Source organism: Ranitomeya variabilis, chromosome 5 (genome assembly GCF_051348905.1).
Source record: "Ranitomeya variabilis isolate aRanVar5 chromosome 5, aRanVar5.hap1, whole genome shotgun sequence".
Taxonomy (NCBI): domain Eukaryota; kingdom Metazoa; phylum Chordata; class Amphibia; order Anura; family Dendrobatidae; genus Ranitomeya; species Ranitomeya variabilis.
This window is the reverse complement of record NC_135236.1, coordinates 103,217,710-103,232,101: the sequence shown is the minus strand read 5'-3', so window position 1 is coordinate 103,232,101 and position 14,392 is coordinate 103,217,710. Positions and strand designations below refer to the sequence as shown.

The 14,392-nt window shown below is 44.8% G+C and overlaps 1 protein-coding gene across 1 annotated transcript in view; it reads left to right on the top strand.

Annotated features, from left to right (window-relative positions):
• QRFPR (pyroglutamylated RFamide peptide receptor) overlaps nucleotides 1-14,392 on the top strand; it is a 324,549-nt gene that overhangs the window by 251,246 nt on the left and 58,911 nt on the right. The window lies entirely within an intron of this gene.

Sequence of the window (14,392 nt, the reverse complement as noted above, 5' to 3'; positions counted from 1 at the left end):
TTTCCCTGTTCCTGCCCGTGAGGACAACAACCACATTATGTGTATACCCTCATGCGATTTTATCTGTAATAGTGATGTGTATCTTAAGCAATGAGGTATGATAATGTAAATTATATAAGTCATGTAAAGTAAGTACATGGTTTTGCAGCAGTATAGGACATAGAACAGGTACGGACTGGGGCTGAAGTTCAGCCCTGGCATTTGAAATCACACAGGCCCATGTTATCTCCATCCCCAAGCACCAGATGGGATATATTGCTACTAATATTACCCTGGAAGGAGGAAAGCAAGATTTACTAAAAGACCAATGTTTCTAGTAGTCTGCCGGGGTAAGTGACTGAGTTAGCGACTTAGTGCGCCACCACAAATCTTAACAATATAGGTATCGTGAGAACACCGATTATGCTAACAATGTAGCAGACAAGGTAGCCCATGACCAGACAAGCCCTTCTGGTATTTGCCAGAATTGCTTGATGGCCAGTCCAGCCCTGACATAGGATAAAAATAATAGGTTCAGTTCAAAGGATAAAAAGGTATAGGGATTAGTTAATGATAGAACTAGCCCAGTGAGTGGGAACTAATGTTAATAAAAAGGGGGCAGAGTTAGGATTGGTTAGTGAAGTGCATAGTAAAGGTCAAGTTTAGGTATGGTGGATTGCTAGGGGCAGCATGTAAAGTGCCAGAGTGAAATTGGATAGAAGCTTGGTCATGACTAACGCTCTGCAGCACCTTAGCGTTTACCTTGATGGCCAAAAAGTTCAGTTTTGGTCTTATCTGATTTCAGCACCTTCCTCCATACATTTTGGCAGTCTCCCACACATCTTATGACAACTCAAAACCAGCCTTACAATTTTTGTGTGCAAGTAAAGGCTTTTTTCTGCCCATTCTTCCATGAAGGTGACCTTTATGAAATGTACAGCTTATTGTGGTCGTATGGACAAGTACTCCAGTATCGGGAAATCTGCAACTCCTTCACGGTTACCTTTGGTCCCTATGCTGCCTGTCTGTTCAATATTCTCCTTGCTTGGGCCGAGAGTTTTGCTGGGCAGTACTCTCTTCAATTGGTTTGTTGTGGTACCATGTTCATTCCAATTGATAATGGATTTGATGGAGCCTTTCAGAAAAGGCGTGTATATACATATAAACCATGTGGCACCTAGATTGCACACAGATAGATTTCCTTTCACTAACCATGTGACTTAAGAAGGTAATTGCTTGCACCAGAAATTTTTTGTGTCAGTGGAGCAGCAGCGGGTGACAGGAAGCCACGCCTGTTCCTGCTGCTAAAGAGAAATTAATATTCACTCTTCCCCACGCTCCCATGGGCATGGAGAGGAGTGAATACCATTTCACTTTAATAGTGGGCAGCATTTGCCGCATGCTGCATCTAACACTGCCCACATGTAAAGCCCCACCACCACCGAACCACTCTTTCACACACAAAGCACCGCACCACAAACACACATGCACGCAGACAGACACACAGCACCACTCACCTCTCGCAGAAAATCCTGGCATCCTGCTTCCTGCCCGGCGTTTCCTGTCTGAGACAGTACAGCTGGATGATGTCATCTGTGTGTCTGTCTGCGTGCATGTGTTTGTGTGCGTGTGCGTATGTGGTGCGGTGTTTTGAGTGTGAGAGATTGGTGTGAGTGTGTGACAGAGTGGTGCGGTGCTGTGTGTATTGGAGATGTGTATATTGGAGATTGGCAATGATCGAGTGGTGGGGAAGGACGATGTGGGTGGTGGGAAAGAAGGCAATGATGGGGGTGTTGAAATGGGCAATGATGGGGTGGTGAGGGAGAAAGCAATGATGGTTGTGGTGTAAAGGACAATGATGTTAGTGGTGGAAAAGACAATGGTGGTGGTGGAATGGGCAATGATGGGGGTTGTGGGGGAGAAGGCAATGATGGAGGTGATGGAAAGGGCATTGATAGGGGTGGTGGGGGAGAAGGCAATAATGGGGTGGAGGGGGAGAACAATGATGGAGGTGGAGAAGGGCTGCATTATACCATATGACATGTACTATCTTATATTATACCCTGATATTAGCGTGTTTTACAATTACAAATGGCGGTCTTGTATTTATTTCTATGTAGCTACATAGTGGGCCCCAAGAATGATTTTCTCTGGTGGGCCCAAGGTGCTCTAGTCCGACGCTGCTCTTATGCCATATATGCAGTATATAGTGTAAATCATGCTCTCCTATAAAGCACAGCCTTAGGTTGGGTTTCACGTGAGGACTAAAATGGCATCTATGAGGGACTTCATCAGGCCTCATGATGCTATGATAGCTTCTCGGTTTCCCAGTCTTACGTTTGTGAGGGATTAACAGGAGCCCGTGTTTAGTTCATGAGCCTGCTCTATTCACACCACATGCAACATGTGATAAACTTGTACATTTCAGATCATTAAGGAGTTAATAGATAATTTGGGGAGATTCCCATTGCCAAAATATTCTAGGATTTCCTTCAAGTAATATGAATATTTTACATTTTTCAATTCAGAATAAAAGATCAAAAATTGTTCAATATTTGTACATTATCAAATATTAAATCGCCTATATTACATTTTTTATCATAAAAAACCGTTAGCTGATGCTATATGATTTTTTTTAAAAAGATGCTAACAGACTACAGGAAATATTGCCCCCAGTAAAAGAAGTATCACAATATTGTATGGATGTATGAGCTTCTGGCATTATTACATTTTGATTCAATTCTTCAAGCATATACCATTTTTTCCCAATTATTTGGCATACTGTAGTCTAAATATCCCTTTATAGTGTTGATATTGGTGCTTTAGCATTTGTCTATAACATATAGATCCAATTAAAAACAAATATCACTTCTTAACTTATTTTTGTTTTTATTTTAAAATATTTCAGCTAAACAGTATATAAGCTCATATTATTCCTGATATATCTCCTTTTTCTCTCTTATTGATGCTTACCAGACAAGGAAAATGATTTCCCACAGAAGAACTCAAATTTGTGAAGACAATAAAAAAAATTCTGATTCCCCATAGCTAAATCAAGTTGTAACAACTTGTAAAAGGTTTTAAAATAACAATATTTTAGTACGTGCAGATATTCTTATTACCACAAATCCATCTTATGATATTCATGTAAAAGTCCGGATTACCCTGGTGTCAGATATGTTCTAGTTCAGTTTTATTCTCAGGTCTTATAAATTATTAAAATTTCTGACTATAGTCAATTTTTCAATCTAATAAATTTGTGCAATATTTAATTATTGAAAGATGGAGGAATTTAAATTGTGGTGAAAATCAGTTTTATCCCTCTAATTACTATGTAAAAAATATACATTTCCATATTATTAATTTCCTGCGTGAAAAAATTCACATTTTATTTGATTGTGAATTTATATAATCACCTCTCTTAAAGCTAAGCTCTCACTAAATTCATGCTACCCAATCCACAAGCAGCATCAATCAGAGCCTGGCCGCGGATCATAGGAGTAGGCATGACTAGTCCCGTGCCGTCTCCAGCCAACTTCTCCCTGCACTATTCTACTTGAGTGACAGGTCTCTCCCATGTGTGTAGATAAGGAGAGACCTGTCAATAAACTAGAGAGGTGCATGGAGAAGATGGTCAGAGGTAGGAATGGACTAATCAGGTCTCTTCTTATAGTCCCCTGCCCTCTCTTCAAACTATGGCCCCAGTTCATCAAGAATTGCGCTATTCATGCCTGACTTAATGTGAGTCAGGGTGGAGTCTGAGGAACCTGATTCACCAATCATTAATTAATGAATGAGGCTTTAAAAGTGATTTGTGCTCCAAGCACCTCACCTCAAATCTTTCTTGGAGTAACGGTTGTTGTGTAAGGCATGCCACAACTCATCATGAAATGGATGACCTGGCATCATCATGTCCTGCCCCTTCCCAACTTTGTCCATTTTGGTAGAGTTTGCCAAAAGTTGCTCAACATGAGGTTGCTCAAGAATGTTGCAACAAGTTTGGGACTGTTCAAAGTGTTTTATGTTAGATCTCTGGCACAAAACACTTGGATGAATCGGGCCTACTGTAGATCTGCGTTGATCCGCTGAAGCCTTCCAGAGGAAATCACACCTGACTGCAATTTGATTTATGCTAATCATGGATCGAGTGGCAGGTTCTCTTTAAGAACAGAAAAAGGAGGGACATCTTTGCTGTACTCTGCTTTGAAGCACCCATTTTCTTCGATTTTATTAAATATCTGTAGATTTGCTTTATCTGTAGATATCCTTTAAAGTGACTCCCTCTCACGACATCAATTCCATGTTAATGTTCAATTCTTTGGAGAATCCTTTATATTTCAACTTGTAATCCTGAATAGTTAGAAATGTATCCTGTTATGGACTGGTGATTTAGGAGCGACATGCGACTAGCTCTGAGCAGGTGGTAACTATACTGACCGCAGTTCCTGATCTTAACACAACACTAGAAGTAGCCGTGGGATGTTCCTGTCTCTCCCTAGACACCTCGTCACAGCCTAAGAGCTAACTACCCCTAAAGGTAGAAACAGGAAAGCTATCTTGCCTCAGAGAAAATTCCCAAAGGATAGACAGCCCCCCACAAATAATGACTGTGAGTGGAGAGGGAAATGACATATGTAGAATGAAACAAGATGTAGCAAAGGAGGCCACTTCTAGCTAGATAGATAGTACAGGACAGAACACTGTGCGGTCAGTAATAAAAACTAGAAAAAGTCCACCGCAGAGAATGCAAAAATCTCCACATCTGACTAAAGGTGTGGAGGGCAAAATCTGCTGCCCAGAGCTTCCAGCTTAGCTGAATAGATCCATACTGATAAGCTGGACAAATGGGAAAAACATAGAATGCGCTGAACAATAAAGTCCACTACAAGTGGACTGCAAAAGGACAAGCAAGGACTTATCTTTGCTGAACTGGTCAGAGTGTCAGGGAAATCCAAAAGAGCCATGACTCCAAGCAGGAACAATTGATCACTGGCATTGATTGAGGGATAAGGCCAGACTAAACTAGCCAAGCCAAAAAGACGATCAGTGGAAGCAGCTGCTGATGCTAAATCCAAGAAGCAGCCATACCACTCAAAACCACCGGAGGGAGCCCAAGAGCAGAACTCACAAAAGTGCTACTTACAACCACCGGAGGGAGCCCAAGAGCAGAATTCACAACAGTACCCCCCCCTTGAGGAGGGGTCACCGAACCCTCACCAGAGCCCCCAGGCCGATCAGGATGAGCCAAGTGAAAAGCACGAACCAAATCGGCGGCATGGACATCGGAGGCAACCACCCAAGAATTATCCTCCTGGCCATAACCCTTCCACTTGACAAGATACTGAAGCCTCCGCCTCGAAAAACGAGAATCCAAAATTTTCTCAACCACATATTCCAACTCCCCCTCAACCAACACCGGGGCAGGAGGATCAACAGAGGGAACAACAGGTACCACATATCTCCGCAACAAAGATCTATGGAAAACATTGTGGATGGCAAAAGAGGCTGGAAGGGCCAAACGAAAAGACACTGGATTGATAATCTCAGAGATCTTATAAGGACCAATAAACCGAGGCTTGAACTTAGGGGAAGAAACCTTCATAGGAACATGACGAGAAGATAACCAGACTAAATCCCCTACCCGAAGCCGAGGACCAACACACCGACGGCTGTTAGCAAAACGTTGAGCCTTTTCCTGAGACAACGTCAAATTGTCTACCACATGAGTCCAAATCTGCTGTAACCTGTCCATCACTGAATCCACACCAGGACAATCAGAAGGCTCAACGTGCCCTGAAGAAAAACGAGGATGGAAACCAAAATTACAAAAGAAAGGCGAAACCAAAGTAGCCGAACTGGCCCGATTATTAAGGGCAAACTCGGCCAACGGCAAGAAAGCCACCCAATCATCCTGATCAGCAGACACAAAGCATCTCAAATAGGTTTCCAAGGTTTAATTAGTTCGCTCAGTTTGGCCATTTGTCTGAGGATGGAACGCCGAAGAAAAAGACAAATTAATGCCCATCCTAGCACAAAAGGTCCGCCAAAACCTAGAGACAAACTGGGAACCTCTGTCAGACACAATATTCTCCGGAATGCCATGCAAACGAACCACATGCTGAAAAAACAATGGAACCAAATCAGAGGAGGAAGGCAATTTAGGCAAAGGTACCAAATGGACCATTTTAGAGAACCGGTCACAAACCACCCAGATAACAGACATCTTCTGGGACACAGGAAGATCCAAAATAATCCATGGAAATATGCATCCAGGGCCTCTCAGGGACCGGCAAAGGCAAAAGCAACCCACTAGCGTGGGAACAGCAAGGCTTAGCCCGGGCACAAGTCCCACAGGACTGCACAAAAGAACGCACATCCCGTGACAAGGAAGGCCACCAAAAGGACCTAGCAACCAAATCTCTGGTACCAAAAATCCCAGGATGACCGGCCAACACCGAACAATGGACCTCAGAAATTACCTTACTTGTCCATCTATCAGGAACAAACAGCTTCCCCATAGGACAGCGGTCAGGTTTATCAGCCTGAAATTCCTGAAGCACCCGCCCTAAATCAGGGGAAATAGCAGAAAGAATCACCCCTTTTCTAAGAATGCCAACCGGCTCAAGGACTCATGGAGAATCAGGCAAAAAACTCCTAGAGAGGGCATCCGCTTTAACATTCTTAGATCCCGGAAGATATGAGACCACAAAATCGAAACGGGAGAAAAACAGGGACCATCGAGCATGTCTAGGGTTCAGCCGCCTGGCCGACTCAAGGTAAATCAGATTCTTATGATCGGTCAGGACCACAACGCGGTGCTTGGCTCCCTCAAGCCAATGTCGCCACTCCTCAAATGCCCACTTCATAGCCAACAACTCCCGATTGCCGACATCATAATTGCGTTCCGCAGGTGAAAACTTTCGGGAAAAGAAGGCACACAGTTTCATCAAGGAACCATCAGAATTCCTTTGTGACAAAACGGCCCCTGCCCCAATCTCAGAAGCGTCAACCTCAACCTGAAAAGGAAGAGAAACATCCGGCTGACGCAACACAGGGGCAGAAGTAAATCGGCGTTTAAGCTCCTGAAAGGCCTCAACATCCGCAGAGGACCAATTCGTCACATCAGCGCCTTTCTTCATCAAATCGGTCAAGGGCTTAACCACACTGGAAAAGTTGGCAATGAAACGGCGATAAAAATTAGCAAAGCCCAAAAATTTCTGAAGGCTCTTCACAGATGTGGGTTGAATCCAGTCATGAATGGCTTGGACCTGAACAGGATCCATTTCTATAGGCGAAGGAAAAAAAATAAACCCCAAAAAAGGGACCTTCTGAACTCCAAATAGGCACTTAGACCCCTTCACAAATAAGGCATTATCACGAAGGATCTGGAATACCATCCTGACCTGCTTCACATGAGACTCCCAATCATCGGAAAAAATCAAAATATCATCCAAATACACAATCAAGAATTTATGAAGATAATTGCGGAAAATATCATGCATGAAGGACTGAAATACAAAAGGAGCATTAGAAAGCCAGAAAGGCATCACAAGGTATTCAAAATGGCCTTCGGGTGTATTAAATGCAGTTTTCCATTCGTCACCCGGTTTAATACGAACAAGATTATATGCCCCTCGAAGGTCAATCTTGGTAAACCAACTAGCCCCCTTAATCCGAGCAAACAAATCAGAAAGCAAGGGTAAAGGGTATTGGAATTTGACCGTGATCTTATTAAGAAGGCGATAATCAATACAGGGTCTCAAGGAGCCATCCTTCTTGGCAACAAAAAAGAATCCCGCTCCCAATGGTGACGAAGATGGCCGAATATGCCCCTTCTCCAAAGACTCCTTGACATAACTCCGCATGGCAGCATGCTCTGGCACAGACAGATTGAAAAGTCGGCCCTTAGGGAACTTACAGCCAGGAATCAAGTCAATAGCACAATCACAGTCCCTATGTGGAGGAAGGGAACTGGACTTGGGCTGTTGTGAATTTGCTTTTTGCTCCCTCTAGTGGTTACTAGTTTTTTGACTCTGGTTTTTCTGTCATTCCTTTTATCCGCACCTGGGTCGTTAGTTAGGGGTGTTGCTATATAAGCTCCCTGGACCTTCAGTTCAATGCCTGGCAACGTGGTTATCAGAGCTAGTCTGCTGTGCTCTTGTCTACTGATCCTGGTTCCAGTTTTATCAGCTAAGTCTGCCTTTTGCTTTTTGCTATTTGTTTTGGTTTTGTATTTTTGTCCAGCTTGTTCCAAATCTATATCCTGACCTTTGCTGGAAGCTCTAGGGGGCTGGTGTCCTCCCCCCGGACCGTTAGACGGTTCGGGGGTTCTTGAATTTCCAGTGTGGATTTTGATAGGGTTTTTGTTGACCATATAAGTTACCTTTCTTTATTCTGCTATCAGTAAGCGGGCCTCTCTGTGCTAAACCTGGTTCATTTCTGTGTTTGTCATTTCCTCTTACCTCACCGTCATTATTTGTGGGGGGCTTCTATCCAGCTTTGGGGTCCCCTTCTCTGGAGGCAAGAAAGGTCTTTGTTTTCCTCTACTAGGGGTAGCTAGATTCTCCGGCTGGCGCGTGTCATCTAGAATCAACGTAGGAATGATCCCCGGCTACTTCTAGTGTTGGCGTTAGGAGTAGATATATGGTCAACCCAGTTACCACTACCCTATGAGCTGGATTTTTGTATTCTGCAGACTTCCACGTTCCTCTGAGACCCTCGCCATTGGGGTCATAACAGTTTGCCAGGCCAATATTAAATGTTTAATGCATTGCAGAAGAGGGATTATAAGAAAGAAGATTCTGAGTTTTTTTTTTTTTTTTTTTCTTCTTCCCCTTTACCTCAGAGTGGCTATGCTTGCTGCAGACATGAATGTCCAGACCTTGATTACAAGTGTGGACCAGCTGGCTACTCGTGTGCAGGGCATACAAGACTATGTTATCAGAAATCCTAGGTCAGAACCTAAAATACCGATTCCTGAACTGTTTTCCGGAGACAGGTTTAAGTTTAGGAATTTCGTGAATAATTGTAAATTGTTTTTGTCCCTGAGACCCTGTTCATCTGGAGATTCTGCTCAGCAAGTAAAAATTGTTATTTCGTTCTTACGGGGCGACCCTCAGGATTGGGCTTTTTCGCTGGCGCCAGGAGATCCGGCATTGGCTGATCTTGATGCGTTTTTTCTGGCGCTCGGTTTACTTTATGAGGAACCCAATCTTGAGATTCAGGCAGAAAAGGCCTTGCTGGCTATGTCTCAGGGGCAGGACGAGGCTGAAGTGTATTGCCAAAAATTTCGGAAATGGTCCGTGCTGACACATTGGAACGAGTGTGCACTGGCCGCTAATTTTAGAAATGGCCTTTCTGAAGCCATTAAGAATGTTATGGTGGGTTTTCCCATTCCCACAGGTCTGAATGATACTATGGCACTGGCTATTCAAATTGACCGGCGGTTGCGGGAGCGCAAAACCGCAAATTCCCTCATGGTGTTGTCTGAACAGACACCTAATTCGGTGCAATGTGATAGAAAAACCGCAAATTCCCTCATGGTGTTGTCTGAACAGACACCTGATTTAATGCAATGTGATAGAATCCTGACTAGAAATGAGCGGAAAATTCATAGACGCCGGAATGGCTTGTGCTACTACTGTGGTGATTCTACACATATTATCTCAGCATGCTCTAAACGTATAGCTAAGGTTGTTAGTCCTGTCACCGTTGGTAATTTGCAACCTAAATTTATTCTGTCTGTAACTTTGATTTGCTCACTGTCATCTTATCCTGTCATGGCGTTTGTAGATTCAGGTGCTGCCCTGAGTCTCATGGATCTCTCATTTGCTAAGCGCTGTGGTTTTACTCTTGAACCATTAGAAAATCCTATACCTCTTAGGGGTATTGATGCTACACCATTGGCAGCAAATAAACCGCAGTATTGGACACAGGTTACCATGTGCATGACTCCTGAACACCGCGAGGTGATACGTTTCCTGGTTTTACATAAAATGCATGATTTGGTTGTTTTAGGGCTGCCATGGTTACAGACCCATAATCCAGTCCTGGACTGGAAGGCTATGTCAGTCTCAAGTTGGGGCTGTCGTGGTATTCATGGGGATTCCCTGCCTGTGTCTATTGCTTCTTCTACGCCTTCGGAAGTTCCGGAGTATTTGTCTGATTATCAGGATGTCTTCAGTGAGTCTGAGTCCAGTGCACTGCCTCCTCATAGGGACTGTGACTGTGCTATAGATTTGATCCCAGGCAGTAAATTTCCTAAGGGAAGACTGTTTAATCTGTCGGTACCTGAACATACCGCTATGCGTTCATATATCAAGGAGTCTCTGGAGAAAGGACATATTCGTCCGTCTTCTTCCCCTCTTGGTGCGGGATTCTTTTTTGTGGCAAAAAAGGACGGATCTTTGAGACCTTGTATTGATTATCGGCTTTTAAATAAGATCACTGTCAAATTTCAGTATCCTTTACCGCTGTTGTCTGACTTGTTTGCCCGGATTAAGGGTGCCAAGTGGTTCACCAAGATAGACCTTCGTGGTGCGTACAACCTTGTGCGCATTAAGCAAGGTGATGAATGGAAAACCGCATTCAATACGCCCGAAGGTCATTTTGAGTACTTGGTGATGCCTTTTGGGCTCTCCAATGCGCCTTCAGTTTTTCAGTCCTTCATGCATGACATTTTCCGGAAGTATCTGGATAAATTTTTGATTGTTTATCTGGATGATATTTTGGTTTTTTCTGATAATTGGGATTCGCATGTGGAGCAGGTCAGGTTGGTCTTTAAAATTTTGCGTGAAAATTCTTTGTTTGTCAAGGGCTCAAAGTGTCTCTTTGGTGTACAGAAGGTTCCCTTTTTGGGATTCATTTTTTCCCCTTCTGCTGTGGAGATGGACCCAGTCAAGGTCCGAGCTATTCTTGATTGGACTCAGCCCTCGTCAGTTAAGAGTCTTCAGAAGTTCTTGGGCTTCGCTAACTTCTACCGTCGTTTTATCGCTAATTTTTCTAGCATTGTGAAACCTTTGACGGATATGACCAAGAAGGGCTCCGATGTAGCTAACTGGGCTCCTGCTGCCGTGGAGGCTTTCCAGGAGTTGAAACGCCGGTTTACTTCGGCGCCTGTTTTGTGCCAGCCTGACGTCTCACTTCCCTTTCAGGTTGAGGTGGATGCTTCGGAGATTGGGGCAGGGGCCGTTTTGTCGCAGAGAGGCCCTGGTTGCTCTGTTATGAAACCTTGTGCCTTTTTCTCTAGGAAGTTTTCGCCTGCCGAGCGAAATTATGATGTGGGCAATCGGGAGTTGTTGGCCATGAAATGGGCATTTGAGGAGTGGCGTCATTGGCTCGAGGGTGCTAAGCATCGTGTAGTGGTCTTGACTGATCACAAAAATCTGATGTATCTCGAGTCTGCTAAACGCCTTAATCCGAGACAGGCCCGCTGGTCATTGTTTTTCTCCCGCTTTGATTTTGTTGTCTCGTATTTACCGGGTTCAAAGAATGTGAAGGCCGATGCTCTTTCTAGGAGCTTTGTGCCTGATGCTCCTGGAGTCGCTGATCCTGTTGGTATTCTTAAAGATGGAGTTATCTTGTCAGCTATTTCTCCGGATCTGCGACGTGTGTTGCAGAGATTTCAGGCTGATAGGCCTGAGTCTTGTCCACCTGACAGACTGTTTGTCCCGGATAAGTGGACCAGCAGAGTCATTTCCGAGGTTCATTCCTCGGTGTTGGCAGGTCACCCGGGAATTTTTGGCACCAGAGATCTGGTGGCCAGGTCCTTTTGGTGGCCTTCCTTGTCAAGGGATGTGCGGTCATTTGTGCAGTCCTGTGGGACTTGTGCTCGAGCTAAGCCTTGCTGTTCTCGTGCCAGCGGTTTGCTCTTGCCCTTGCCTGTCCCGAAGAGACCTTGGACACATATCTCCATGGATTTCATTTCTGATCTTCCGCTATCTCAGGGCATGTCCGTTATCTGGGTGATATGTGATCGCTTCTCCAAGATGGTCCATTTGGTTCCTTTGCCTAAGCTGCCTTCCTCTTCCGATCTGGTTCCTGTGTTTTTCCAGAACGTGGTTCGTTTGCACGGCATCCCTGAGAATATTGTGTCAGACAGAGGATCCCAGTTCGTTTCCAGGTTCTGGCGATCCTTTTGTAGTAGGATGGGCATTGATTTGTCGTTTTCGTCTGCTTTCCATCCTCAGACTAATGGACAGACGGAGCGAACCAATCAGACTTTGGAGGCTTATTTGAGGTGTTTTGTCTCTGCTGATCAGGACGATTGGGTGACATTCTTGCCGTTGGCTGAGTTTGCCCTTAATAATCGGGCTAGTTCCGCCACCTTGGTTTCGCCTTTTTTCTGCAACTCTGGTTTCCATCCTCGCTTTTCTTCGGGTCATGTGGAGCCTTCTGACTGTCCTGGGGTGGATTCTGTGGTGGATAGGTTGCAGCAGATCTGGAATCATGTGGTGGACAACTTGAAGTTGTCACAGGAGAAGGCTCAGCGCTTTGCCAACCGCCGCCGCGGTGTGGGTCCCCGACTACGCGTTGGGGATTTGGTATGGCTTTCTTCCCGCTTTGTTCCTATGAAGGTCTCCTCTCCCAAATTTAAACCTCGTTTTATTGGGCCTTACAAGATATTGGAAATCCTTAATCCTGTATCTTTTCGTCTGGATCTTCCTGTGTCGTTTGCTATTCACAATGTATTTCATAGGTCCTTGTTGCGGCGGTACATTGTGCCTGTAGTTCCTTCTGCTGAGCCTCCTGCTCCGGTGTTGGTTGAGGGCGAGTTGGAGTACGTGGTGGAGAAGATCTTGGATTCTCGCCTCTCCAGGCGGAGGCTTCAGTACCTGGTCAAGTGGAAGGGCTATGGTCAGGAGGATAATTCCTGGGTGGTCGCCTCTGATGTTCATGCGGCCGATTTAGTTCGTGCCTTTCATGCCGCTCATCCTGATCGCCCTGGTGGTCGTGGTGAGGGTTCGGTGACCCCTCACTAAGGGGGGGGTACTGTTGTGAATTTGCTTTTTGCTCCCTCTAGTGGTTACTAGTTTTTTGACTCTGGTTTTTCTGTCATTCCTTTTATCCGCACCTGGGTCGTTAGTTAGGGGTGTTGCTATATAAGCTCCCTGGACCTTCAGTTCAATGCCTGGCAACGTGGTTATCAGAGCTAGTCTGCTGTGCTCTTGTCTACTGATCCTGGTTCCAGTTTTATCAGCTAAGTCTGCCTTTTGCTTTTTGCTATTTGTTTTGGTTTTGTATTTTTGTCCAGCTTGTTCCAAATCTATATCCTGACCTTTGCTGGAAGCTCTAGGGGGCTGGTGTCCTCCCCCCGGACCGTTAGACGGTTCGGGGGTTCTTGAATTTCCAGTGTGGATTTTGATAGGGTTTTTGTTGACCATATAAGTTACCTTTCTTTATTCTGCTATCAGTAAGCGGGCCTCTCTGTGCTAAACCTGGTTCATTTCTGTGTTTGTCATTTCCTCTTACCTCACCGTCATTATTTGTGGGGGGCTTCTATCCAGCTTTGGGGTCCCCTTCTCTGGAGGCAAGAAAGGTCTTTGTTTTCCTCTACTAGGGGTAGCTAGATTCTCCGGCTGGCGCGTGTCATCTAGAATCAACGTAGGAATGATCCCCGGCTACTTCTAGTGTTGGCGTTAGGAGTAGATATATGGTCAACCCAGTTACCACTACCCTATGAGCTGGATTTTTGTATTCTGCAGACTTCCACGTTCCTCTGAGACCCTCGCCATTGGGGTCATAACATTGGGCTCATCGAATACATCCTGGAAATCTGACAAAAATTCAGGAACATCAGAAGAGGGGGAAGAGTAAATTGACATCAAAGGAACGTCACTATGTACCTCTTGACAACCCCAACTAGTCACAGACATAGATTTCCAATCCAGCACTGGATTGTGTACTTGTAACCATGGAAAACCCAGTACAACAACATCATGTAAATTATGCAACACCAGAAAACGGCAATCTTCCTGATGTGCTGGAGCCATGCACATAGTTAGCTGAGTCCAATACTGAGGTTTATTCTTGGTCAACGGTGTAGCATCAATACCCCTCAAAGGAATAGGGCTCTGCAAAGGCTGCAAAGAAAAACCACAGCGCCTGGCGAATTCCAAGTCCATTAAGTTCAGGGCAGCGCCTGAATCCACAAATGCCATGACAGAAAAGGATGACAATGAGCAGATCAGGGTCACAGACAGGAGAAATTTAGGCTGTACAGTACTGATGGTAACAGATCTAGCGACCCTCTTAATACGCTTAGGGCAATCAGAAATAGCATGAGCAGAATCATCACAGTAAAAACACAGCCCATTCTGACGTCTGTATCCCCGCTGTTCTGCTCTAGTCAAAATCCTATCACATTGCATAGGCCCAGGACTCTGTTCAGAGTAGACGGCCATATGGTGCACCA